The sequence below is a fragment of the Meleagris gallopavo genome, chromosome 14 (genome assembly GCF_905368555.1).
Source record: "Meleagris gallopavo chromosome 14, MGAL_WU_HG_1.1, whole genome shotgun sequence".
NCBI lineage: Eukaryota > Metazoa > Chordata > Aves > Galliformes > Phasianidae > Meleagris > Meleagris gallopavo.
The window spans coordinates 11,966,247-11,992,137 of record NC_139417.1 but is presented as its reverse complement, the minus strand read 5'-3'; the positions used below and the strand labels follow the sequence as shown (position 1 = coordinate 11,992,137).

The 25,891-nt window shown below is 42.8% G+C and overlaps 1 long non-coding RNA gene across 1 annotated transcript in view; it reads right to left on the bottom strand.

Moving 5' to 3' along the window:
- The window catches only part of LOC116217177 (uncharacterized), a 130,353-nt gene that overhangs the window by 44,832 nt on the left and 59,630 nt on the right, over positions 1 to 25,891 (bottom strand). Inside the window, exons 6-9 of the long non-coding RNA XR_014886304.1 lie at positions 25,674 to 25,772; positions 25,098 to 25,231; positions 24,384 to 24,491; positions 8,474 to 8,575 (exon numbers count right to left, since the gene is read on the bottom strand). This is a non-coding gene — a long non-coding RNA (uncharacterized LOC116217177). The remainder of the gene's footprint in view (positions 1 to 8,473; positions 8,576 to 24,383; positions 24,492 to 25,097; positions 25,232 to 25,673; positions 25,773 to 25,891) is intronic.

Genomic DNA, 25,891 nt, shown 5'->3' with positions numbered 1-25,891 from the left:
TTTTAATAAACCTCAAAATTGTAATAGAAGATTCTTTGCAAGAGTTGAGAAAAAAATAAACTAAGGGAAAGAAATCTCATTCTGTGTTCCATTTTGTAGGGTTTTTGAGTAGTGTATATATAGAGAAATGAAATTATGAAAAAATGGAATCCAAATTATTCTTTTATAATACTCTCGAGCACTTACTCAAGTCTGGTCTCTTATCTGAATAGCTTCAGATTTTGAATTATTCCCAGTTTTCAACAGGTCTGTGTCTACAGTGGCACTGTGATGGTGAAAATCTGCGATAGAGCCCCAGGATGTGCCTTTGCTCCTTGGAAGGCACCCACACCAGACCCCCAAAAGAAGCACGTTTTCCCATGGGTCAAGGAGTACCATTTGAGATATAAATTACCCAAGCCACCTTTGCCAAATGCTCTTCCCTGTCCACACTATGCCCTACCGTTCAGCCACATCAGAGGACAACCACCCCGAGCAGCCTTCCTTGTGGCAAATTGCAGGGAAAAAGCACCGAGGGCACAGATGGTTCAGATATGCACTGGGACACAAGAGCTACACAATACAAACCGTCTATTTTCCTCTGGTTGACAGTACATTAGCAAACCTATTTTTCTTGCTCATAGATGTTCACATAAGACCTAAAGATAGTCTGTTATTGTCAACACAAAATGCAGCTCCCTTCCCTAAAACTATCAGGAATGCAGGCAGGCTATGGAGAGTTTGTTTTTCCCTAGTAATGCAATTTTTCATTATTGCCATGGATTAAAATTAAATTGCTAACATAAGGACAAGCAGATGAATCCATGGTTATGATAGCACAGAAAACTGTCAATAGAATGCTTGTATGCTGTATGCTCCTTCAGTATTTAAAGATTTTTATCTCTAGAATAATATAAACTGAAACATTGTGAGGCTCTCAAACTATTAAACGAAGGAAGGCTGCTTCTGCTGGTTCACTTCTGCGTGCCGACTTCAGACAAGCAGCATATAATGTTCTAAAACGAAGTTTCAAGACTGCTTTCTGGGTTTGCCCGCACAGGGAGCCAGCACAATTATTGTTCAAACAGAGAACAGGGCTGTGTTCTTGTGCCTGCAAACCCAACGGCAACGTTGGCAAAATACTGATAAAAATGCTAGAATTGTTTACCAACTCTAATCAAAATAAGCCCATTCCAAACCCTGGCTCACAGCATCTTTGCAGCAGGGGCAATGTCAATTTTTGGTGACAGGAAAAAGAAAAAAAAAAAGCAACTCCAGCTTTGACACATTTAGCAATATAATAGCGATTTAGGAGGTCAAAGGAATTGCATAATTTCCAATTCCATGCAAGAACATAAAGGTAATTGAGAAACAAACCGCTGTTTCAGAATGGGACACATTCATGCATTCTTTCAAGACACTATATGAAGATAACCTTTGCTCTGAAAATATCTTTTCTCTTCCCATGGCAGCAGGATGCTGAGATTGCAATGAAACTCTGCTGAATTCATCTGAATCTCACTGCCCCATGCCTTCTACTAGGCCATGAGCTGGTGCTGACCACTCCGACTCCATCCTGGAAAAGGTCCTTTACAAACCGTACTCAGCTTGCGTCAGCATCCTCCTCAGTTTTCTCTGTAGAGCTGGTGAAAAGTCAATTTGCAAAATATGTATTTTCACACTTGCTCTGAAGTAGTTTCACCACTAAGCCCTACATAATACATGGGAACAGTGACTGACAGAGGTTACAGTGACAACCACTTTGAACCAGCTGATGGAGAAGCTCTTTTGATGGGAATGACACACATGCCGATAATTTCCTTTCTTCTTAGGCACCACTTTTCAGGGGATTATTCACTGTGCTCCCCAGAGATGCACTTTCCTCATGGGACCGCCGGCCAGTATGGACCCTCGGCAGTCCCTGAGAGAGAACTACCACGAGAGCAGGATTAAAGCCTGTGAAGCCGCATGAAATCAGCCTCTCAAGTCTCTGAACTCAGTGCAGAGCCCGTATCGCACGCGCCGCAAACGGCCCTGCTAGCCCTTAGGCTTTCTCAGGAGATCAGAAAGGAAACCAGGGCTTTGTTCTAGCAAAGGCATCAAGGGCTTCAGAAGTCACAATACCAAAGAGCTCTGCAGGCACGGGCCAGAGTGCAGCATTTTGTTATCCAGTCTCACCTTGTTGGAAATACGCTGTTGGCTTCTGAGGAAAAAGGATAGGGATTAGGTTTATTTCTGTAGACTCACTTCTTGATTTTCTTTACTTTCTGGTCAACTGTCGAGGCTCATACTTTTATATATCCCCACCTGAAAAACACTAATCTAAAATCATACGGGCAAAAAATAACACTCCTTGTTGGAATCCCAAGGGCACATGAAATGAAGAAATAATTCTGGACAATTTCTGCTCCTTCTGAAATGAAAAAAGTAAGTAGAAGTATCAAAGTGACATCTCCATCAATTTAGAATTAGGGAATCGACTTTTCTTGTCTCGAGTCAGAAAACTGCAAAAAAAATTCTGACAACCTCAGTTTAGAAAACTGCCATAGGGAAAGCTTCACTCCTCAGCACAGCCTTTTAATGTATAAGAAACAGTATATTTTACAAACTAATATGCCTGTTGAGTTATGCTCTATTATTCATGCCTCACCTTTCCTTTCTCTTCTTTCACTAATTGAGCTCCTGTCTTTGTTATTTGTACAAGAGTGTCCCAGGGGATCCTCTTGTTCTCTTCATAAAAATATAACTTAAGTGAGCCCACAAAACAATTACATCTTTGTATTATCTTGTATTAATAGATGTGCTGCAACTGCATGGCTGGATCATTTAAATATATTGGAGAAGATATGGAGTATGTAAGAAAGCTTAAGTGGTGTTTACAGTCTTCCCACATATTTTGCCAAAACTGCATCGCTCCAAGTCCTGTGACACACCAAACAAAAACAAATTTGAGCACAAGCAACGGCAAGCCTCTAGAGCATACACACAGTAGGGAAACACAAGTGTTGTTTACCATAAATAATGCAATGGAGATCTTTACAAGAATCACAGAATCACAGAATTGTAGGGGTTGGAAGGGACCTCCAGAGATCATCGAGTCCAACCCCCCTGCCAAAGCAGGTTCCCTACACCAGGTCGCACAAGAGAAGGAGACTGCACAACCTCCCTGGGCAGTCTGTTCCAGTGAAGTCTCTTTCCTATAGGATTCGGGTGTTCCTGAGAGGAGCCACCCATCAGGATGCAGTGCTCCCTGCAGGAGGGCCGGAGTGCTGATGCTCTGCCATTGCACTTGACAAACCTCCACCATCTCCCACAGGCAGTTATGTGGAAACTCAGCCATATCATGCAAGTGCTGACAAGTAGGGGAAACAGCATAGAACTAATTGCGTGAGATAGAATTTACTGGCTCAGGAATTTACATCCTGATCACAATTAACCATGTGTTTATCCCGATTTTCATACTTCACCTCCATGCTTGATGTTTACAAGAGCTCTGGCCATCAGCCCCCTGCCCAGCAGGCTGCTGCTCCCACCAGCAGGTGGGCTCCTAGAATGGAATCATTGAATCACTGAGGTTGGAAAATATCTCTAAGATCACCAAGTCCAACATCTCCACGGTTCCTGACTGCCTCCAGAGACAGTGACTCCACCATTCCCTAGACAGCCTGTTCCAGTACCTCCTGCTGCACAGCAAAGCACCATCAGGTGCAAAGGGCCCCTCAGGGAGCTGCTTGCTCCCACGTGCCATCAGAAGCTGCATAGGTGCCATGCTCATTCCAGTTCCCTCTGCACCCACCTTAATCTGATGCATTACTAACAAATGAAGGCAAAGAGATGTGATCACAGTGACATGCTACAGGGTTTCACCATACAAAGTACACTGCTTACAGTTGCTACCACTTAATTTTAAACTAACGATCTGAGATGCAGCAGCATCTCAAGCAAACAGTCAGAAAACACCTTTATGCTAATTCTCCATCTTGGCAGATCTGCAGGGAATGCACTTTGGTTTTCTGCAGCCACTGCAAGTGGGTCACAGACCTCACAGACCCACACTGTGCCACAGCAGAGCTGGCCCAGCCTGGGCTGTTTCTGAGCCATATATCCCCCAAACATCCTCTGTAAGACACAGTTCTGCAGCACATTCCTTGGGCTGCGCTCATTGTAAATGAACACTTCGGTTTCTAAGTAGCTCTTTACATATTTTCACATCTGACCTGCATGTGAAGCTGTATTATACCTGCCACTGTAAGGAAAGGAATATACATAATATATACACACACACATACATGCACACTGTCCTGTTTTTTCTAATGTCTGTCAGGTCACTACATTATAACAGAGAGGCTATTACAGGCAGGTTTAGTTAGCTGTGCATCATTTCACACCTTCATTACACTCTTTACCAGGAAAATGGATTGCTTTTGAGCCTCTCTCCATCCTCATTAAACTTCCACTCTTGTGAGGTGTCAGAATTGTAAAATGCCTAATATGGCCAGCTAATTATAACACTGCTCCCTGCTTTAGCCTCTTCAATTACACATATTTCCACTGGCTGAAGCAGCCAAGCTCCCACTTTGGGTTACTCAGACCAAGACTAACAAGGAGACTGGAGGTGTTCAGCAGACAGAGGACAACATGCCCACACAGAACCTGAGAGAAAATGAGAAAGATCCCAGCTGCAGGACACAACGTTCCTTAGGACATGCAACAGGCAGTCTGTGCTTAGGCAAAGCTGGAAGATGGAGGTGCCCTACTGCTTTCAACATCCTTTGGTAGCTCTGGTAGCTGGAAGTCAGGCCCAGAAACCTCATTAAGGAAGCCCTCCTTGGAGCTGCTCAGAGTAATAGCAGTACTTATCAGAACAAGACTGGCAGAAATTAGCCTAAAATCATATAAATGACACAATTTCTGCTTTGAGCTGTCTGATAGCTATGAGTTAATTCTCTCCTTGAGCATCACTGCATTCTTGCACGTATGGTAAGACCTGTGCAAACATCTGCTTGTGGCAGCTCCTGGGGATCAAACACTGGAAGCCTCCTTCTAGTTTGACTACGCCATTTCTCCCACCTTCTGCAGCCCTGGAAAGCAAAGAGGAGACCAACCAGAAGTCTATAATCCTCACAGGGAGCAAACTGCATCTATGTCCCTCAAACAGTACAGTATTGTGCAGCCAACATGAAGCTTACTAGCACAGATATTTTGGCAATGGAGAAGTCTGATGGTTCTTCAACCGTGGCTGGATGAGGATGAGCTCCGACCACCCAGTCTGACTCCCAGGACTGAGCCATTCCACCAGGTCCCATTAAGGCTGACACCAACCTACTCAAAGAAGCCTTGATATCAAGTTTCTCAAAGGAGCAAATCCACTGGGACTCAAAGACTTTCTAAGGATAAACCACCCTCCTTCATCACATCTCCCAACAAAAACGACATTACTGTTTTGGCTCTTCTCTCTCAGTACAAAAACAAAGCAATTGAGAATTTTTCCAAGTAATACCTTGCTGTACAAATATTTCATTTTTAGCAGAAAACATTTTTCAGTGTATTTATGAAGAAAGCATTCTTGCTGTAACAGAACACCATGTTCAGGCAGAGACGTCCCAAGCACAACTGAGAAAACCATCTCCCTGATAAGGGATCAGAAGATCAAAGTTGTGTTTTATTAGTTATATAAAAAGTATCTTTAGCTCTCCGTTGAAAGGAAAAATTTGCATTTAAATAGAAAGATTAATAACTGTAATACACAGAGCCCACACTGAATAATTTTTTGTAACATAAAATAATTCATATTGTTTTATATAAACTGTGCACCTTAAGTCAAGCCACAAAAAATGATAATCGTAATATTTTATGGAACAATTTTAATACAATACAGCTTTGTTACATTATTATTCTCCATTGTAAATAATGCATGTCTGGAGGTTTGGGAAAGACTGGATTTAAAATACTTATCTCTGAAAATTCAATAGGGCATGTGCTTTTTGGTGTGTTCACACTATGCATAAGTTTCACTTATTAAAATAAAAATAAATAAATAAATATATTGGGAGGATAGGAACTAACCTCCCTCCTGCCACAAGGGCAGAACCAGAGGCGATGCCAATGGAGACCTCAGTGATTTTTTTTTTTAAGAAAGGAATCTTTTCTTCTAGAATATGCAGATCTAGATTCAGACAAGTATTTTGAAATGTTATTGAACAGTTGTGTTGTCCAAGTCGGACATCCATACATACGTACATATATATACAAAAATTTTGTCATTCTCTTAGCATTTGGGGGACACCATTTGAAATCTAATTTTAAAGCAAAATTACTTATAACTGCATCTTTCAAAAACTGACTTCGTATCACAGGAAAAGAGCCACCCTTTTCCATTTTGTTTTAACCAAGCTCATTAAAAAAAAAAAAAAATGAGATATTAGATACTCATGTTTCAGACAATATTAAAAAAAACAAAAAACAAAAAAAACCACACACCTTTAGAATCAACCTGAATCATTTCCCTTCCATGTGTGTGCAATTTGTGTTAGTGACGGGTTATGTGCAGCGAAGCCCAGCTGGGAGTAGGGGTTGTATCCCCAGGCCATGTCCCTATGGGGTACCCTCCCATAAGGGCTACAGTACCTGTGGGGCTATGATATCTTCCTGCAATGCCCTTGCCTTCCTCTCCTGCATCAGCAGGAAACATAGGAGTTGGTTGTCCCACCTCGCAGTACTCAGTTTATTGCTTCTTCTTGATAAAGAAGCACTCCTTCCCCAGAAAAACATTTCAGTGAGAGACGGATCAAGAGGGAGTTGCCTGGTGTTCCCCCAGCATCACACAGATAAAAGAAGAAAGCACAACTCCTTACACTTCTCAGAGCCACCAGCAACACTAATTGCCATCCCAAAATTCAGCTCAGGCTCCTCACACTGCTCATTTACTCTCCATCCCTCTTGCTGCCTTCCATTTCATCCTGCCAGCACCAAGCAGTGGGCACAGACAAAATCACACCACAGTTCAGAAGAGCCTCTGCTTGTGTTCAGCAGTGAGCACAGTGCTCCTTGACACAAGGATAATCAGGAGAAGATGGTAGATCCTCAAAAACCTGACGTGTGTCCATTAGGGAGCACAGCTCCCTCTTTCAGCTGTAATGCATCTGGACTGTGGAGGTTGCAGCCTCGCTGTGGCTGTGATATGTGCTGCTTTCCAGCAGCAGCACTGGGCCATGAGGTTGGACACCAGTGCAGGAACTGAGATGTGCTCATCACTTCCTTAGCCAGATACCCAGATGCACCAACAGCAGGGACCCACTACAAGGCTGGGTGCACCCAGGGAATCCCTCTCCAGTCCCATTGTGCTTGACCTGTCTCAGCAGATCTGTGCCAGGCAGATAACAGGTGGGCAGGAGTAAGCTTAGCTAGCACAAGTCACAACACACGCTCCTTTTTTTCCTAAAACAAAAAGACAAACCTCAAAAACTAACAAACCAACCAGTCACCATAGTGTTGAAGTACAAGTTAGTGTTACCCACCGTCAGGAAAGTATTTAGAGCATGCCCATCATGCCTAGAGACCATCGAGGTGGTACTGGAGCTGAGCTAAAAGACAAATTACCCACACACAAAGGGAGCTTTCTTTCTACATCAACCTCTTCACAAGCAAAAAGAGCAATCATCAAGGAGAAACAGAAACCCCTCAGACTTGGGCCCTTTAGGTTTAATGAATCACAGGATTGCACCATCACCATCACTCAGACTCAGGAAGGAGGGAATGAGAGGCTGAATTACACAACTTCCAAAGGACGGGTCTGAAAATGGGAGGACCCCTCTGCTTTCCATAGCCACCTCTCTGCAAGGTCAGAAAAGCAATCCCTGCCTTTGGGAACCATCACACTTTCCAGGAGTTTTGCAGAAATCTGTGGTCTCATTACTTTTAGTTTACTATTTCAGGGGGCAAAGCTTGATCAAGTATTTTCTACTTAAAGCTGCAACAAATGCAAATAAGTTTTGCAAAGACTAATTTTCCTGCACACAATGTCAGTTAGCATTACAATATGTTGATGTATATTTCTTAGCTGCTCAGTGTAACTTCTTGAGCTTCTGAATGCAAATACCTCATGTCAAGAAGGATAAGACCACGTGATTTTTTATCTCAGTTACACATTCTCATATCACACATCCAAAGCTAACAAGTGACTCTCTTGTGTAAAGCAGTTTTCTACTTTCTGTGCATTCAAAATAGCAACTATGAAAATTCTTGTCTATTATACAGTAAGATAGTTTGCTGCCCTTATTTCTGTGACTATGTGCATTGTACAAACAGAGGACAGAGTCTTTTATGCTATCATTCTGCTGTCTGAAAATCTTATTCTACGATCTCTGCTTTTTCATTGCCTTTTTCAGATGTTTAATGAAGCGATGCATGGATATGAGATGCCCCTGTTATTTCTTCTGCCCAGTCTCTATCGTTTTCAATCTCAGAACTATTGAATAAATGGAAATCAAGTCACCAGCCCTGTTTTGCACTTCCTCAGCACAGCTCCCACTGGAGTTGATGAGAAATGTGCATAAGGTACACACAGGAGGCTCAAGTCTTCTTTTTCCCACATTGTCTGCATGGAAGAATGGAAAACGAATGGTTTCATTCATAGGCATCATCTATTTTTTAACCAAATATTGCCATTTATAAAGCATACTTTCTAAATGAACCATTACATTCGCACTCCATCATGGCCATTCTTTCACCCAGTTGTCATCCCCCTTGGGGCCTCATGTTAATACTAGAAGAAGCCCACATCATCAATATGGATGAGAGGGAATGGCCGTAATTTGTGCCAGGGAAGGTTCATTTTGGATATTAGGAAAATCTTCTCCAAAAGAGTGGTTAGGCACTGGAACAGGCTTCCCAGGGAAGCAGTATTATCATCATCCCTGGATGTGTTCAAGAAATGTGGATATGTGGTACAAACATGGTTTAGTGGGCAACATTAGTGATCTAGTTGGACTAAATGATGTCAGTGGTCTTTCACAACCTTAATGATTCTGTGATTGTATGGTATGCCACACACTCCTGCACACAGGTGTGGATTTGCCCAAGCGAGATGTGCAGAGCTCTGATTTCTTACCACCTCCAGCTAAGAGTAGCATCACTGACCTTTTCTTTCCACGTGCCCATCTCAGATGTCAGCAACAATAAGGATTCAATGCTGAAGGTCGGTCACATCAACCTTGTCCATTTTCTACTTGTGTACAAGTACACATGCATCCTTCCTCTCTCACCAGGATCACGCTCAGCCCACTGGCTTTCAGGAGCATACATTAGAGGGAATTTTAATGAGCTGAACTCATGCTGAACTTCCTTCTTTTGCTGCTATTTCAGTGATTTGTTGACTCTCTAAGGCTCATTCAGGACTTTTTTTTAGCCTTGACACTGTAGATAGACACGGATTTTACGTGCCAACTCTTCTGTATTTTTGGCACTCTTCTCATCGCATAGCAGGTCAGCAAAAAACAAGTTCAAGCAAGAGAGGATGCTTCCTGCATGTATCTGTGCTGCCTCAAAGTAGTCTAAACTAATCCCTCCCTCTCTTCCCCATTAGCAGCGATGCTAAGCTGGAAGCAATGGCTGAGGATGCTTTAACAGCCACACAGAATCTTAATAAGATCTGCTTACATTGATATTGTGCATTTCAGGCCGACTGGCTCAGTTTCCTTAGCCACAGCCTCACAAAGAAGCTGAATGCACTGGTTTATTTGTGGGTTTTTAAATTGTTTTAGCATTGTCTCTGATTTTTGTATCAGCCATCTGCAAAGTGTAATCTTCTATGGCACATGTTGTAATTTCTCTATTATTATCTGATGGGAGAGAAAACCAGAGTTAAGGGAGATTAAGGTCAGCACACTCTCCACATCCAATAGCTGTATAATCCACTGCGCTATCGCTGGAGAAGATTATCAGCCTTGATAGGACCCATTCTTTGAGCCATTCAGTTCTGCTGAGGCCCACTTCTCTTACAGAATGTTCTTTCTGCTCGACCTAAATGGAGAGAAATCACACAGGTTTTCTGGTACATCCCATCACAGCACCCTGGAACGAAGCAGAGGAAGGTGCTACTGGGCAGGATCAGCCCTATCACGACAGAAGTTGCTTCTTGTGAATCTGTGCTGTTAAATGGTCCAAAGAATTATTGTTGACACAAAGAAGAGAGTGCCTGGGACAGGGCTGACTTCGTTCCCTGCTGTCCTCTCCCTGCAGAGACATCCTGCAGCAACTTCCCACAAAATGCTCTGAAACCAAAATAACTAATGAATTATCTCCTATTGCATCATCTCTCTCTACCAAGAACAGACACGCTTCATCATCTCCTAAAGTTTGGTAAGGCTGGACCACACGCTGCTTGTAAGCATCACCACGTTTAACTGGTTAATAGCCCCATGCCTCTCTGTGGATAGAGCAGAGGCAGCACTGAGTTGACACTGGGCTCTGTCACACTCTGCACAGGTTAAAATGCACCCAGAGAGGCAGTGAGGACAACAGTACTCTCCCAGTGCTGCAGCCCCACTATAAAATATCTGCAAAAAACCCATTAGGACAGCCACACTGCAAGAGCAATCAGAACAACCCAGATCTCAGGATAACTTCCCTCTGCTTGCAATTAATGTATGAAGGTAGAAGTGTTTTCAAATTACTTTAATTCACGGTTTCTTATCCATTCCCAACAAGTTAATGACTGTTGCTCCTCCAGAAGCCGTCTCTTAGCAACACAGGCTCATCATCTGAAGAACCACATCCCTCCCAGTGCCACACTGGAAGTTCCTATCAGATAGCAAAGGCAAGATGGAAGAGCTGACGCTGACCCAGGGCAGGCAGCATTCAGCTCCAGGAAACTGCTGTCAATTACCTCATTGTGTGTATGTGAATGGGGGATCTTCCGCTCAGGGCCAGGAGGGGATGGAGAAAAGGGCATCGTCTCTTTCCCACAGGAAGATCAAGTGTGGACACCAAGAGCAAAGGCTCTAACGCACTCTGTGGCTGCAGGATCTGTTCCTCCCAGTTCCTGCAGCCCTACCACAAGCAATGGCTGCAGATTAAGCACTGGTAAAGTGCTATCAAAAAAGCTCACAGTTTGGTTATATGGGCCGAAGCAGGTCTTTATGTTGTTCATGGAGCTTTCAAGGACTTGCAAATTACCTGTGTCACACCTGCTCCTTTAGAAGCCCATTTTCCACAGATGCTTTCAGTAGATTTCCAACTCTTTCTGGTTTACAGTGACATGACACTGAAGCCCTCACTGTTATCTTTCCCTCAGCCTCTGCTTGGCTGTACAGTTCACTAGAGGCAGGAGGGGGAACTCCAAATCCAACAGATCTGAAGTTGAGCAAACAAGCAATCAAAACTGATCATACAATAATTAAGGTTGAAGAAGACCACTAAGATCATCCAGAACAACCATCAACCCATCACCACCATGTCCACTATATCATGTCATCAAAAGTACATGGTATCAATAAGCTATCATCAAAGAGTGTGGGGACCAATAAAAGATCCCACTGGGGGGGAATACATTAAGCAAATAATCCAAATCCATTTTAAAAAATGAAAACATTTCACGTCAGCATCTTCCACATGAAACTCACAGCTTTTTCTCTTCAAAATAGTTCTGATGTGTAACTCAATTTTAAAAAGAAGAAAGTAACAGGTTTCCATTTTAACAGTGCCACATCACCTAGGAAAGAAGCCATAAGACCTTTTTTGTTTGTTCCTACATGATTCAGAAATTGCAGCCATGGGACTCTGTTTGTTAATGGGAGAGATGGGACCCATCTGATGAAATGGGCCAAGGAGCAGCCAGCAGTGGCTTCCTGGGGCCAAATACTGAAGCCCTCATCAAGTGGGAGAACTGGGAAAGGAGGGAGCTGGGCCAGGGAGGCCCCGAGGAGGAACTGCTGCAAATGCAAGCTAATGAATTATACTAAAATCAACTAAAACGACACATAACATTTTGCTGTGTTGCTTTTCTAGGCAATAAATGACTGTAGCTGCTGTGGGGAAAGCAAGTGAGTGTGATGGGAGGGGAGCCTGGCAGCAAAACAGTGTAAAGAGGCTTTCCCCAGTCACAAAATAAGTCTGGGAAAAGGATCTCACCAGCTCTTTGCTTTAGGGTATCCCAAGGATAAACAACCCTCACTAATCCTATAGCACATCTCCATTCACAAAGCTGAGAAGAAGCAGTCAAGGCCATGAGGTACCCAGACACAGGGGAATGTGAGTGGGGTGAGCACCAGCGTGGTCCCCAGTACAGGTTTCCCTCACAGCATACCCTACAGAGAAGAACTGACCTGGACCCAACTGAGCAGCATGTTTGCCCTGGGGTTGGAACTCTTCCTGGTGCCCAGTCACCTTCCAACCAGGGTAAAGCCATCGTTCTGATGCACTTTTAATTTTTTTGCTTATGGCTTCAGTATTGCTATATCGTATATAACCATACTTTCATGCTTGGGTAGCAGCAGTAATAGATCAGCAAGATTTCTTGCACCTATCTCAGGAGGAAAAGTTTTATTAAATCATTAAATAAAATCATCATGTAGTCTGCCTTTATGAAATTTAAAAAAAAAAAAAGTCAGCTGTAGAATTGATACACGCAAGTGGGAAAGTGTTGTGAGCACAGCACAGCATCTGATTTAGGGACTGTGCATCAAGGAGGGAATAGAGTGTGTGAATTCAAGAAAAAGAAAAAAATGAAAAAAAAGATCCTATTGAATTAAGCCTTTTCTCACCTCTAACAAGACTCTAGAAACAGCACTAATCAATCCAAATGACACTTTCTTGTGGAGATCTATTATATTCCTCAAAGATCATATGGCTTTATATGTTATAATTTGGTTCTGAATTATGGCCTACATCAATTATAATTGAGCACTGCTTCCCACTGTACAATCAGACTGAAGAGAACAGAAAGGCAGTGGACATTAGAGGATTACTATCAGAACAACCTAATTTAATTAAGAAAGAGATTTATTAAAATGGTAACATTAACAGGTGTTTTATGAGACTAATAATTAATAAGGCTTCTGTAGAACATTTGTAAGAGAAATAGACAATATGCAGTGCCAGCAGAACCTCCCTGTAATGGGATAACAATAAAGCATTAAGAACTGTATATCAGATATTATGATAATAATCTGATACTGTAAATTACGGTTCGAAGAGGATTAAATGCCATTAGTGCACATTAGTATTTATTTAAGCTGCAGCGGGTCTTTATACAGCAGCTGGAGGGAAGGTGGGCTCCCAGGGGGAGGAGTGGAAAACCTCCCTGGTTGCCAGCCACAGCTCCAAGATCCTACACCGGGAACCCAATGACTTGTTTTTGCCCAAGCTGCCTTCTAGGGGAAGGAGGAAGCTGCAATCCTTGACACAGTGATGGAAGAGGTTATTAGCAGTGGGAAATTTTTTTCAAGGCCAGTACTCTAATGAGCTCCTAAATAATGACTTTATCTTAGAGGCCCACTCAGTATTCATTCAGTATCAATAGAACCAACACAAGTCCGGAGCTGTGGATCAGAAGCAGCTCCCAGCTGTGGGATGTTGTGAGGCGAGGGCTGAGCCACCTTTTGTCACTTGTAGTCAGCATCCGGCATTGACAGCGAGCACAGAATGGGCACAGCCAATGAAATGGTCACTTGGCGTCAACTTCATATATGGGCTGCCTTCATATCTGCCATAAATGGCACTGAGCAGTTTTGGGCCACGTGCACATTAATCCAAGTTCAGTTTTTGTGGCTGTTCTGGGCACATCGCAGCCTGGGTAATTTTGATCAAACTTGCCCTGGGTTTTGTTTTCAAGTTTTGGACATAAACACTGCAGATTTATGCCTCCTCCAACATGAAATACCATCTGCCAGACCTCTCAGCAGGCTGCTCCCATTACCATCTCCCAGGCCAGACACGGACCCTGGGCCATGGCTTCTTTATGGTTTGGGGATGTCTACGAGAGCAGATTAACTTGTCTTGACAGAGAAACCCAGTTAGCATCCAGCCTCTGGAGCCCCCATACATCTTCTTACCAGTTTTATTTCATTTTTAACCACTTCCTTCATTTGTGCTTCCCCAGTCACAAGCCTCACGGGCAGCAGAAGCTGAGCAATGTCTCTCATCAGCACAGCACTGCAGGCTCTGGAGGTTCACAGCACATAACACAATTTCAACCCACTCCCCACAGGCAGGCCAGGATTTCCAGGCCCTCCAGGGAGCTCAACACTCAGCTCTCACCTCACTGACAGGCTCTGTGCTTCCAAACCTCGTGAGATCCTCTGCAAGGAGCACACATTTTGCAAATATTAATTACCAATCTCCTAGCAATTCATAGGACTGCTCTTTTTCATGTGTTTTACATTGTGTATCACAATGCATGTGAACAAACATCAGGACCCTCCCGTACACAAATAACCCTGCTTCTACGTGCAAACCAAATATTCATGCTCACCTTTGAGGTCTTCAGGCTGCACCCAGCAGAGCCAGCAGCAAGAAACCTGTTGACTTCATAGGCAGGTAGAGGGCTGACAGAAATACAGAGGATTTATTTCAAAGGGTAAAAGGTGCAGAGTGTATTCTCTCCCTGTAAGGGAGATCCTCTGGGCCAGTTTGAACCAAATGGTTCCAAAAACAAAGCCTGCTTTCTTCTCTTGCACTATTTAAATCCCTTCCATGTGATGCCACTGTCAGTCACTGAGTTTTAATATTACCACAGCAGCATTACAGGAGAATGAGTGCTGAATCAATAAAAAATTAAGGAAATATGGTTTTTATTACACAGTGATATTTGGAATTGATCCCTTAGGCTTTCCAGTTGCCTCAGCTTTGCTTAATATGCCAGTGGATGGAGTGTTGCGTGAAGTAGTTTGAATGCAGGAACCAATCAGTTGTAATCTAATTTTAAATGGACCACAAGCAAACTGCAAAAATAAAGACAGGCAGGGACATCATGTTGACAGATGCGCCCATGGTACATCGTATCTCTGCTCTGCCTAACTAGGAAAAATACTCTCTTAGATTGTTTTATCTGTGTATAATGCCAATAACAAGAACAATAGGAGAAAAACTTGGTTTCTGCAGGGCCATGAAGAATAAATTTATAGAAAAAATGTGAAAAGGGAAAATAATATAATCTCTTCCCAGCTTCATTGTCAAATGCTAAATTAACAGCCAATAAGCACAGAAAAGCACAGAATAAGCAATGTGGATGTCTCACTTGTTCAAGCCAGTGAAGATTTCTCTGAAGCCAAAATCTGATTGTTCTACTGACTCCTCAGGCAAAGAGATATGATTGTCTTGAGGAATCACCACCAGCTCCCACAGTTGATCAATACCTACATGCTTAAACCAGCGCCCACCACTCCATAGAGAAGATTTTTAAATCACAGCCAATCAAGAAAACAGTCAGTGCAGCACTGAGGTACATAGCTTATTGGGCATAGTGGTGATGAGTTGACGGTTGGACTTGATGATCATCTTAGTGCTCTTTTCCAGCCTTAATGATTCTGTGATTCATGGCTCCTGTTGCTGTGAGAAAGGAGCAGAGCCAATCCAGCTGTGCTCTGCACAGCCCCAGCCCATCCCCTCCAGGCAGCAGTATCCCAGGTCTCAGCTCACCACATTTTGGTATTTGAAGCTTCAGGCTCTGCTCGTTTCTCTGGAGCAGCTGATGGTCTACTAAGGAAAACGTGACAACATCAGACAGCAGCTAAGTATCTCAGTGTGCTTCCAGACAGTCCTCCTTTCTTAGCTTGCTTGGGTCTTCTACTGAACATGCATCTTTCACACCTGTATCAATACACCCATAGACATAGTTTCTGTTCTTCCCTGACTCAAACTGCCGTGTTAGCCTCCTGAACACAAAGAAAACAGAATTATAGACTTGTCTATAAATTTAAGACCCAGTTAGCATAGGCTACCACAGTGCATTAAGAGTCATCACTCTGACAGCCCTCCAGACCCGCTAAAATACACCTCCCATAATATTCTGAAGGAGTTACATTACCACAGGGGCCCAACTTCGGGAAATGCTTTAGAAGCTGGGATTTTCTAACCAAAAAATATAGCAGTTGCAGGAGGGTGGTTCGGCAGTCAATCTCCCTGGGTGAAAAAATAGATAAAAAGAACAAATCGCCAACCTAAATATTCATCACAGCTTCACAACCACATTTCATTCTTTTTGTGCAGATACAATCTCAACCATTAGCGTTGACTGCTGGTGCTCTGAAAAAAGAGACCCAACAAAACAGCAACCCAGAATGCTACTAAGGCAAATAAAGTGTGAGCAAATAATATCTGGGAGGCACAAATAAATAAATAAATAAGAGTCTACAATCATGAAAGAAGGCTTCTTCCGTTAAAAAGGAAAATATATGCAGTTTAATGAGAGCTGTAAAAACAATTTAAAAATTCAATCACAAAGGGAAAAATAGCAGCTCTGATCTCAAAGAGCATAAATCAGCAACAAGGGAGAGCAGACTATTTCAAAAAGGAACCAAAAGGAATCAATGGAAGTTCTTTGACTTGTAGAATAATAAAAATATGGAAATTTAATATAATAGCATGACATTAAATCCTAGCAAGTTTGCAGATTTCATATTAGATAAGGATGGAAAAATTGTCAAACACCATGCAGAAAAGGCAGAAAGAACCAGCAAACATTTTTCTTCAGTATTTAAAAAGATGGAAATATTGCTCATCTTCTATGGTGGGATGGCAATGCTTTGTATTTCAACACAAACAGAAAATTTTTAAACAAACGTTAAATGTAAACATTTAAGCACAGGATTAAGTAGTTTGCTCTCCCAGCTATTGTAACAACTAAGATTCCTCCAAAATAGCTGCTTTCCTTTTGAGTCATATGAAAGCCACAGAAAATACAGGATTGTACTGGTACAGAGAAGGGTTAAGAGGAATGGCTTTAAAATAAAGAGGGGAAATACAGGTTAGATCTTAGAGAGAAATTCTGTACTCAGGGCAGTGAGGCTGTGGGTGCCCATCCTTGGAGGTGCTCAAGGCCATAGATGGGGCCCTGGGCAGCCTGAGCTGGTGGGGGGCGGCCTTGCTCGTAGCAAGGAGGTTGGAAATGGATGATCTTTAAGGTCCTTCCAATCTAAGACACTCTAAGTCTATGAAGAGTTCACAAGATGACCCTGTCTCATTGGCCAATACTGACTCTGGGCAAAACCATGAAATGGAGGTCATGGCAGCTGACTGCTCAACATTGCTCCTGTCCCCTCCCGCACCCAGGCAGGGCTGGCAGGGCTCTCACCCAGTCTCTTCCCAGATCAATAGAAGGCAACACTGCACTGTTTCCTGGATTTGAAAGCTCTTTGTTGTCACTGCCTTTGATTTCCCTGCTCTCCAGCTCTCCTTGGAGGATGTGATTTGTTAAATGGATCCTACTCGAGAGCTTGTGAATACATTCTGATTGAATTTGATTATCACATATACACCTCTAAGTACTTGGGCTGGCCAAGAATATAAATACAATTATTAGTAGTAACAAATATTAAGCAAAGCTGCACTGACTCACTATAAAAACTCTCCTGAAGCCGCAGCCAAACAACTGCTTTCACTCTGCTTTCCTGCCCGCTGTTTGTGCAGCCAATGCTCTTCAGGGGAAAAGCAGCATCTCCGTCCCTCAGAGTCAGAGTCAGACTTTCTGTACGTTTGCCCTCTTGCTTAAGTTATGCCAGCCCATCCACAGGCATAGCTAATCCTCTCGTTAGCTAGCAACTGGTAGCTCAGCTCTGCTTCACTATGCTTAGCATTATACAGATCAGCCAAGTATTGATGTAGCATCGCTGAGGAGAATCTAGATTGTTTTTTTCCTCATGTTTCTCCTCTTTTGAAACTTAAGATCCATTCTGGAAATAATTTCAAGGCCTGCTGAGCACTGCCACTGGGGGAATGTGAGTGGCTTTCAACATTAAGACTAAAAGAAGTTGGAAATTTGCAAGTAGTTGCCTTTGAAATTAGATTTTGAAGCTAAATTCAAAGAAGTCCCTGTAGCTTGTCCCATCCCTGCAAATATACGTGGTATTTCTGACAGAAGTCAACAAAAGCTCTTTCCTCTTTCTGTGCTCAGCCTGCCCCATCTCATCCCCTCAGCCTTGGTACAACCAAACACTCTCAATCAGGGGACAGTACGGGGGTGGCATCAACTCAGGTGGCAGCTGTGGGCCAGTGGAGACCAGCCCAGTCCTGGGCTCTCCGCAGAGAGGAAGGTGCAGTTCTGCTCCTGTTTGTTCACTATCCAAACTTAAGCCCAGATTTATAATCACAGAATCATTAAGGTTGGAAAGAATACTAGGATCATCCGTTCCAATCATCAACCCATCAGCACTATACCACTAAACAATCTTCCTCAGTGCCACATCCACCCTTTCTTTGAACACTGCCAGGGACAGTGACTTCACCACCTTCCTGGGCAACCTCGCCCCACATTTTCTGAGAAGAAATTTTTCATAATATTCAACCCAATTTCATCAAAAATGGAACAGAAAGAGGTCACCTGAGGCATCTCTGTCCCACCAGCTCCTGAGGCCACTAGAGACAACCACAAGCCACCAGATGCTGGTTCATGTCTTATGATACAATTCACCATCTCTGTTTCAGCAGCACATAGAGGTCTCCAGCCTGGCTCTGTTACACCATTTTCCACTGAGCATTGACACTCAAATGAGCCAAAGGAGACCAAGAGTATTATAAACTTGATGTTGCAGGAAGAGGAAGAAACAAGTAATTTGTTAGAGTACAAAGAAGTCATCTGTGGCAGAAACAGAAGCTGAAGCCACATAGCCTCAACCCCAACTCTGCTTTTCAAGCTCAAGTGTTCTTATAATCGATTTATCTGATTTTTCCCCAGCCCTCTGAGACATGGCAGTGTCACTTCTTGATAAGTAAAAGAAAACAGCATCATATCCAGCAAGGAACTGGTAGAAATGGTCTTAGTACAGTGGGTTATGTTTAATTCTTGAAATTTGTACTAGTTTCCATTCAGGTAATATATTTTTAAGTAACATATTTCCATATTTCATCTTCCTGTAACCTAGAGGCAGCTTGGTGACATCTGCTTCCATGCCATCTCTGCTTTCACAGGACAAGTGAAGGAGACATGCCAAGTCATCCTCACTGAGAGGTCACTTAATTTTGGTTTGTAAAGCCAAATCTCCTGTGATCTCCATAATTACCAATCAATTTTACATAAAAAGCAAAATTAAGCCCTATTATTCTCATTTACCAGAAAATTAAAGGAATTAATTAAACATGGGAAAAGTGCTGATATCTGCCAAACTATTGCTTCCAACAGATTAAAACAAATTCAGGAATGATATGCAGACAAGGGAAGAAAATCAGCTTTCAATCCAGCAGCTCGGTGAACTATTGCAATGGAGAAGACTGTAAATAATCTCTGCACCAGGCTTTGTTTGAACAGTGGGACGAGAAACACACAATTCTTCATTACAAAGAGAAAAAAAAAATCTGAAACAATCCCCTTATTTTTGGTTTATTTGTTTTTTTTTCCCAAAACAGAAAGGGCCCTGGGGACTGGTAATGGGCTCTGACAAGAATAGTTCCTTCAAACTTTGATTTGTCAAGGACTGCTGCTCTGTAATTATCGTGAACGGTTTCATCTCAAAGGAACAAAAGAGGGTGCAAACATTTGGAGACAAATTGCGATCACAGAAAATCTCTGCAGTTGGTTGAATCGTTGGGGCAAGAGAGAATTTCCAAAGTGGAGGAGCTAAGGGTGGAAAAATTAGGAAAAACTGAACACTGAAGAGCTTGGAAACTCCAGCATCTTCTGCTGGAGTTCTTCCTAATGAAGACACATCAAGAGGCTAGTTCTGAAGTTACAGACAGAAGACAAATGCATTACTGCAAGCAGCATTTGAAAGACACTTGCAATTACAGCTGCTCTGGAACAATGAAATATATACTGTTCCTTAAATAAACTGAAAAAAATGATAACCTCTTTTAACTGTCGTGGTGTAGTAGAGAGATCTTCATATCTTCCTTAATGAGATTTTTATTGCCAGTGTAAATTTGTCTTGAACTGAATTTTTGTCTTGGGAACTCTGAATTATGTTATACCAAGTTGTTCCTGGTAAGCATGCAGGCTTGCACACATTTTTTGCTGTGAAAATGGCTCCTTCTGGCAAACTGAAAGCAATTGAAGCTCAATTTAATTAGCTGCCTTCTGTAAATATGCCATTATTCTTCTAGCTCAGTGCTGAAGTTATATTTACAAAGGGAACAGATAGCAATAATTATTTTGGGCTGTAGTTAGTCAGTATTAGTTAATGCCTGAGTGTAATTGAGAGGAAATTAAGACAAGTGTAGTCTTTGGGGGGTGGGGAGGCTGGAACGGAGGAATATATCAATCTGCAGCAGTACAGACACTACATCTGCATGCTCCTTTTCGGGTTGGAATGCACAGAAAATTTTGGACAAAAAAAGCAAGCATTTACACTGTGATCTGGAACCAGAAAGAGTTAATGATAACCTCTTTGCAATTTGTTTGTTAAAAAATTGCTGATTTTTTGAGTAACTCTAAAAAGTCTCTTTTCTGAAGTTCCATCTGAGGTTTTAAGTGACAGTCCCATGGACTAGCAGCCATTGCCATGTTAGTCCTTACCAATGGGAGGGCCACTGAGCCACGGCTCTGAAAGCTGTGCCAGAAGCTGCAGTGCCCAGGCAGAGCTGCTTGTAAATGCTCCATGATGTCTGAGTGCCCTCCATGGCTTGGGAAGGAGAACACTTTCTAACAATCCTTCAACACCAGTGCCCGCCCTATAAGCAAATCTGATCCTTCAAACTGAGACCCTGCCCCATATGGCTTTTGCAGGCCTGGATATATTATTCAAATTAACTCTCAGAACAGATCAGTTAAATTGCATTTCTATGTAGATGTTTCTATTTAGAATTAAAGAGGCCTTAATTCAATTTACCTTAATCCACTTTCAAAGTAAATCATAGCAAATGAATACTTCACTAATTCTGAATGATCGTTCACACTTAGGTTAAACACAGTTTAACTAATTCTCTTTAAATGCATCTACTTAATTTTCATTAGTTTCACCACAACATCTTCCCCCCCTTCTTTGGGTTTGCAAGTGTCAAACAATAAGCACAATACTACACAGCAACGGGCCAGATGCTGTATTCCTGAATGGAGCAAGAAGTTCTTCAATAAGTTTATGGGATTTTTTTTGCACGAGGGTAAGCGATTTGAGTCCACTGTTCCCATGCTAGAAGCAGTTGTCAACACATGTTTTAGGACAAGGATAGTTTGTGGTCACTCTACTGCACCAAGCAAATGCTTTCAGATTCTCACTTGCAAGGAAAGCTCTCTGCCACAATGGATAAGCCTGGAGGGTATGTGATAGCTGACGGCGGGGTCCGGCTGTCCATATCAGCCTCACTGGGATCCTGCACTGACAGCTGTTGTGCTAAACAGCTTCTGGCTGGAGGGCTCACTCACTCGCTGTGCCGCCTTGCGTGATGCAGAAACTCCCTCCAGTTCCCTGGTCCCCTGCATCTCCTCCGTAAGACTTTTCTCCTGCTTACTGTCCATCAGAGTCATTGGCTCACGATCTTTAGATGGGACCACACACAGCACAGGCACCAGCTCTGCCTGCCCATTCATACACAGGTAAACCACCCCAGGTAACGGCAGTGTGCCCCAGGTCTCTCAGCACCCTTCTCCCAAACACGCTGCTGTCTGCAGCCTTCCCTTACGCTGTCAGTAAGAACTGATCTTTGTACAAATCTTTGTGTGTACATCCTCAGATATAGCAAATAAATATTTTTATTTAAGTTGAGATCATAGAATCATTAAGGTTAGAAAGACCACTAAGTTCATCAAGTCCAACTATCAACCCATCCCCACTAAACCATGTCACTCAGTGCCACATCTACCCTTTTCTTGAACACCTGCAGGGATGGTGACTCCACCCCCTTCCTGGGCAGCCTGTGCCAGTGCATCACTGCTCTTTTTGAGGATAAATTGTTCCTAATATCCAACCTGAACCTCCCCTGGTGCAACTTAAATCTGCCTTTCGGATGACACTTATTTGAAATCACAGGTTTCACTGTGTTTAACGGTTGGCTAATCAGCATTGCTATAAACAAATACATGAAGCTACCAAGTCTGCAGGTGGCAAGTTAATGGAGTTTGAGTAGCAAGATATCAACAAGCCAGAAAGTACCTAAGCTCCATTGGTGCTACTAACTTCTGTGTTATTTCCATGCAGCACAGAGTGCTACAGCAAATCAAAGGACCCCCGGGTACCTATTCAACAAGGAACAAATTCTCACTTCAGCCATTATGCAAATGAAATGCTAAAAATGTTCTTTTGTTCCTCTGAGGTATTAGTACTACTAATGTGAAGTGCACAAACTTCATAATCTAGTAAAATATGATCTTGTGGTATTTGCAAAGTGCTGGGAGTTTATGGACTACCTCTCTGGGAGACGCAAAATGATCATGGAGCTTTCAACGTCCTTTCAGCAAAGTTCAGGCAAGAAGTGTTTCAATAATTTAAAATTCTGTTGTAAGCAAGATGGGAAATGTCATGCATCTGGCACGTAGCTACTTAGAAATGAAGAGTTAGTACAATAACAATAAAAAAAGATCTAGAGTATCTGAGCACACATGGTTCTTCTTCTGTGTAACTTATGATTTCAGAGAGCCGTGCCAAAGCTGAGCTGAACCATGAATACCAACTACTTCAGTCTTCAAGAGTTATAGCACAGGACATTCACATCTCTCTGTTCTTTCCCCTAGCTGTCACTCACACTGTTCCCTGTGAAAGACCTGAATCCAAAAGCCAGCTTGGACATTAATTTGACAACAGATGGATCAGATAGATTGGACCCCCGTCCTGGCAGTACAAAGCTGGAATACATTGCTGCGGTGCTTGCTGAATCGCTGCAGTGCCTGGCTTACAGCAGCCCTCCTGCCTGGGAAGTGCCACCACGGCTCTGTGGGCAGCAATGATCTGTCCCAGGGGATCACAGCAGTACCTGCTAGCAGTGAGGGATCAGCAAGAAGTGCCACTTCCATGTCAGCACCAAACCCCAGTGCAGAACACAGAGCGGTTTCTCTGAACAATGCATGATGGCTTCCATACATGGCCCAAGGTTAAACATCCAGGAGAGATTCTCTTAGGAAGAACCAATACTAAAACTGGATCACTTCTCACAGAAAATACACACATAATTCTCAGAACGCCATAATTTAAGTTCCTTCTCTGTATCCAACGTAAACCAAAGCCCTTGGTAAAAAATATTTTGAGTACTACAACTGCACACAGCAAGACACAGAGATCAGTTTTAAGCAAGCATACTTCTGTACCTTGGAGTTATTCTAACTAGAGCATTAAATGGCCTTAATGCAGGAGTAAGCAAGGGCTGTGAAGAGCTCCCTGGGCAGTGGCCAGGCCCCACAGGACTCATCCTAATCTCTCTCATGCCTTGAGGATGCTCTGCTGAAAAGACAGCTGTGTTGTTTTGCTCGACTGCTCCCACCAAGGTGATGTCCCAGAACTCCTCTGACCAGACATAAGGAAGCTTTCAGCATCCTAAATTAATTCATGACAAATCTATCCCCCTTTGTTGTCTTGCTATCATTATCCTCAGCTCTTCCTCACTGATGTGCTCAAAGGAAGCAAATTAATCCCTTCTTGGTTTTTGTTTTGCTTGGCAAAGGAGGTCAAGCTGAAGTTTAAATCTATTTGTTAGCTAGCACTTTTTAGCCATTCCCATTAGTTTTTTTTTTAAAGGAGCTAAAACAATGAGATAGAAGCTACTGTTCCTGCTACAGGCACAACTTTAGAAAATACAGACACATGGTGAATAAAATACATGCAAGGTGGTTAACACAGCAACCCCCAGTTCATTTCTATTGCTTATCTCATTTAACTAGGTAGGATGGCTGAACAGTAGCCAAATTTAGCCCTCTTGAAACAGAGGGAAGCTTGCCAAAAAGACATTCCTCAGTGATGCAAAATACCCATATTCAGAGGAAGCTATTTACATTCCCACTAGGTCTGCTTTGCAGTTGAATACTTTAAGTGTTTGAAATACTGCGTTATCATTGAACACTGGGTGCCCTGGCCACAGAGACAGACTGATGGACCACAAGATGCTATGGAGGGATATCACAGCAGCGTGGCCACACAGGGAGAGATTAAATGGCCAGGGGACATATGGTGGAATAAATAAATTTGAGAAGAGAGCAGAGATGTATGTAAGCAGAGCAGAGAAGGTGTTGTCGCTCCATTGAAATTAAGAAAGAGATGAGAAAACCTATGAAGTGGCTTAATTCTCATTAGCTTTAAGGTGCCAGGCACTGACCCCCTTTATTCCAGACTTACCTGAGTGCACCAGCTGAGATTCACGGCAGGTGGCTAAGGGCAGGCAGAGCCCTCAGCACGTAACCTAGCAGGGCTGTGCCTGTGCAGCAGCAGAGCTCAGTTCCATCACTGCAAAGCAGATGAAAATGTGCCATTAAAAATGTTACACCACTCAGCCCTCCATATATAAAAATGTTTTTCTGAGATACAATTCAGTACAAAAAGAGTTGAGTACATTTCTCTGTCACAGCAAGAAAAAAAAATATGAGTAGTCAAGTTTAAAGGAGAAGAAAGCATGTGCCCTGTGCTCTGACCCTGTTTTTTGTTTATTGTTTAGATCCTACACCATATTTTTCTTGTTTTCTCCTTCAATTATTTATTAAGGAGAAAAAAAGAAAAAGAGACGGAGAAGGATTTTCTGTTCTTGTTTGTGCGACTGCTCATGGCTGCTGCTGAGGGAACACGGCAAACAGCAGCTATCGCTGTTTTATTAAAAATAATAAAGCATATCGTTATCATAAAATAGCAATGTGATCAAAAGGATTACTTTCATATGCCCTTGTCTGAGTTTTAGCTGTAAATTAGGGCTCAGATAAAAAAAATCTACAGTAGAGCATACAAAGTTTAGAAAAGCTGATATATTTCTACATAAACCATTCCACTAATCTTACATATATATCACAAACACCGCGCACACAGAACGTGGCAATCTCACATATATTTCTTATAGCGAACCTTTTATTCCGTGCTTCATAGATGCACTGGGGCAGATCAGCTCAACTGCACAGCGCAGCTCCGGATGCGGCCCCACAGCTCCTCATGCACAGGAACACTGCTCCATCTGCTGGGCTCCCGCACGACGGACAGGGCTGGAATATTCACCGAAAGGCATACGTTAGAGGCAGACTGATGGCTGACGTTACAGCATTAAATCTGTAAAGTCAGGCAAATGCACGCTGGCTGAACACATGCTGTCCTTCTCACACGCACCGGGACACAAACCATGGCCTCGTAAATAGAAGTACCCAAATGCCCATAGCATGCTGTCATCCCCAACTCCTATGCAAGGCTCCGTGCACACACCTCTGCTGCTGCTCCAGATGTACAGCCTACACTGCAGGTACAAATCGCAGCCCCCCCTCTAACAACGCATTTTCCAACCATCCCTTTTGGTTAAAACACCATTCCCAGTTTGCAGATAAATCTTTTCCTTATTCTCAGCTCACAGCACTGAACAGTTTTCTTACTAATGACTCTCTTCCATTGCTCTCTCTTCTAACCTCTCAGATACCTACATGGCAGATTACATACCAAAAAAACAAACCGAAGGCACAGCCAAAACCATACAGCTTGTCAGCTTTTGATCTTCGCAAAACAGGCCAAGAGCACCTCTGCCCCCCAGACACATCCCTTTAAAAAAAACACAGGTGAGATCACTGAAGTGGTGTCTTTCTCTAGCAACATTACATGGCCTTGCATCAGAATAATGTCTTTAAAATTTCCTACTTAAGAAAAATAGTCATTGCCTC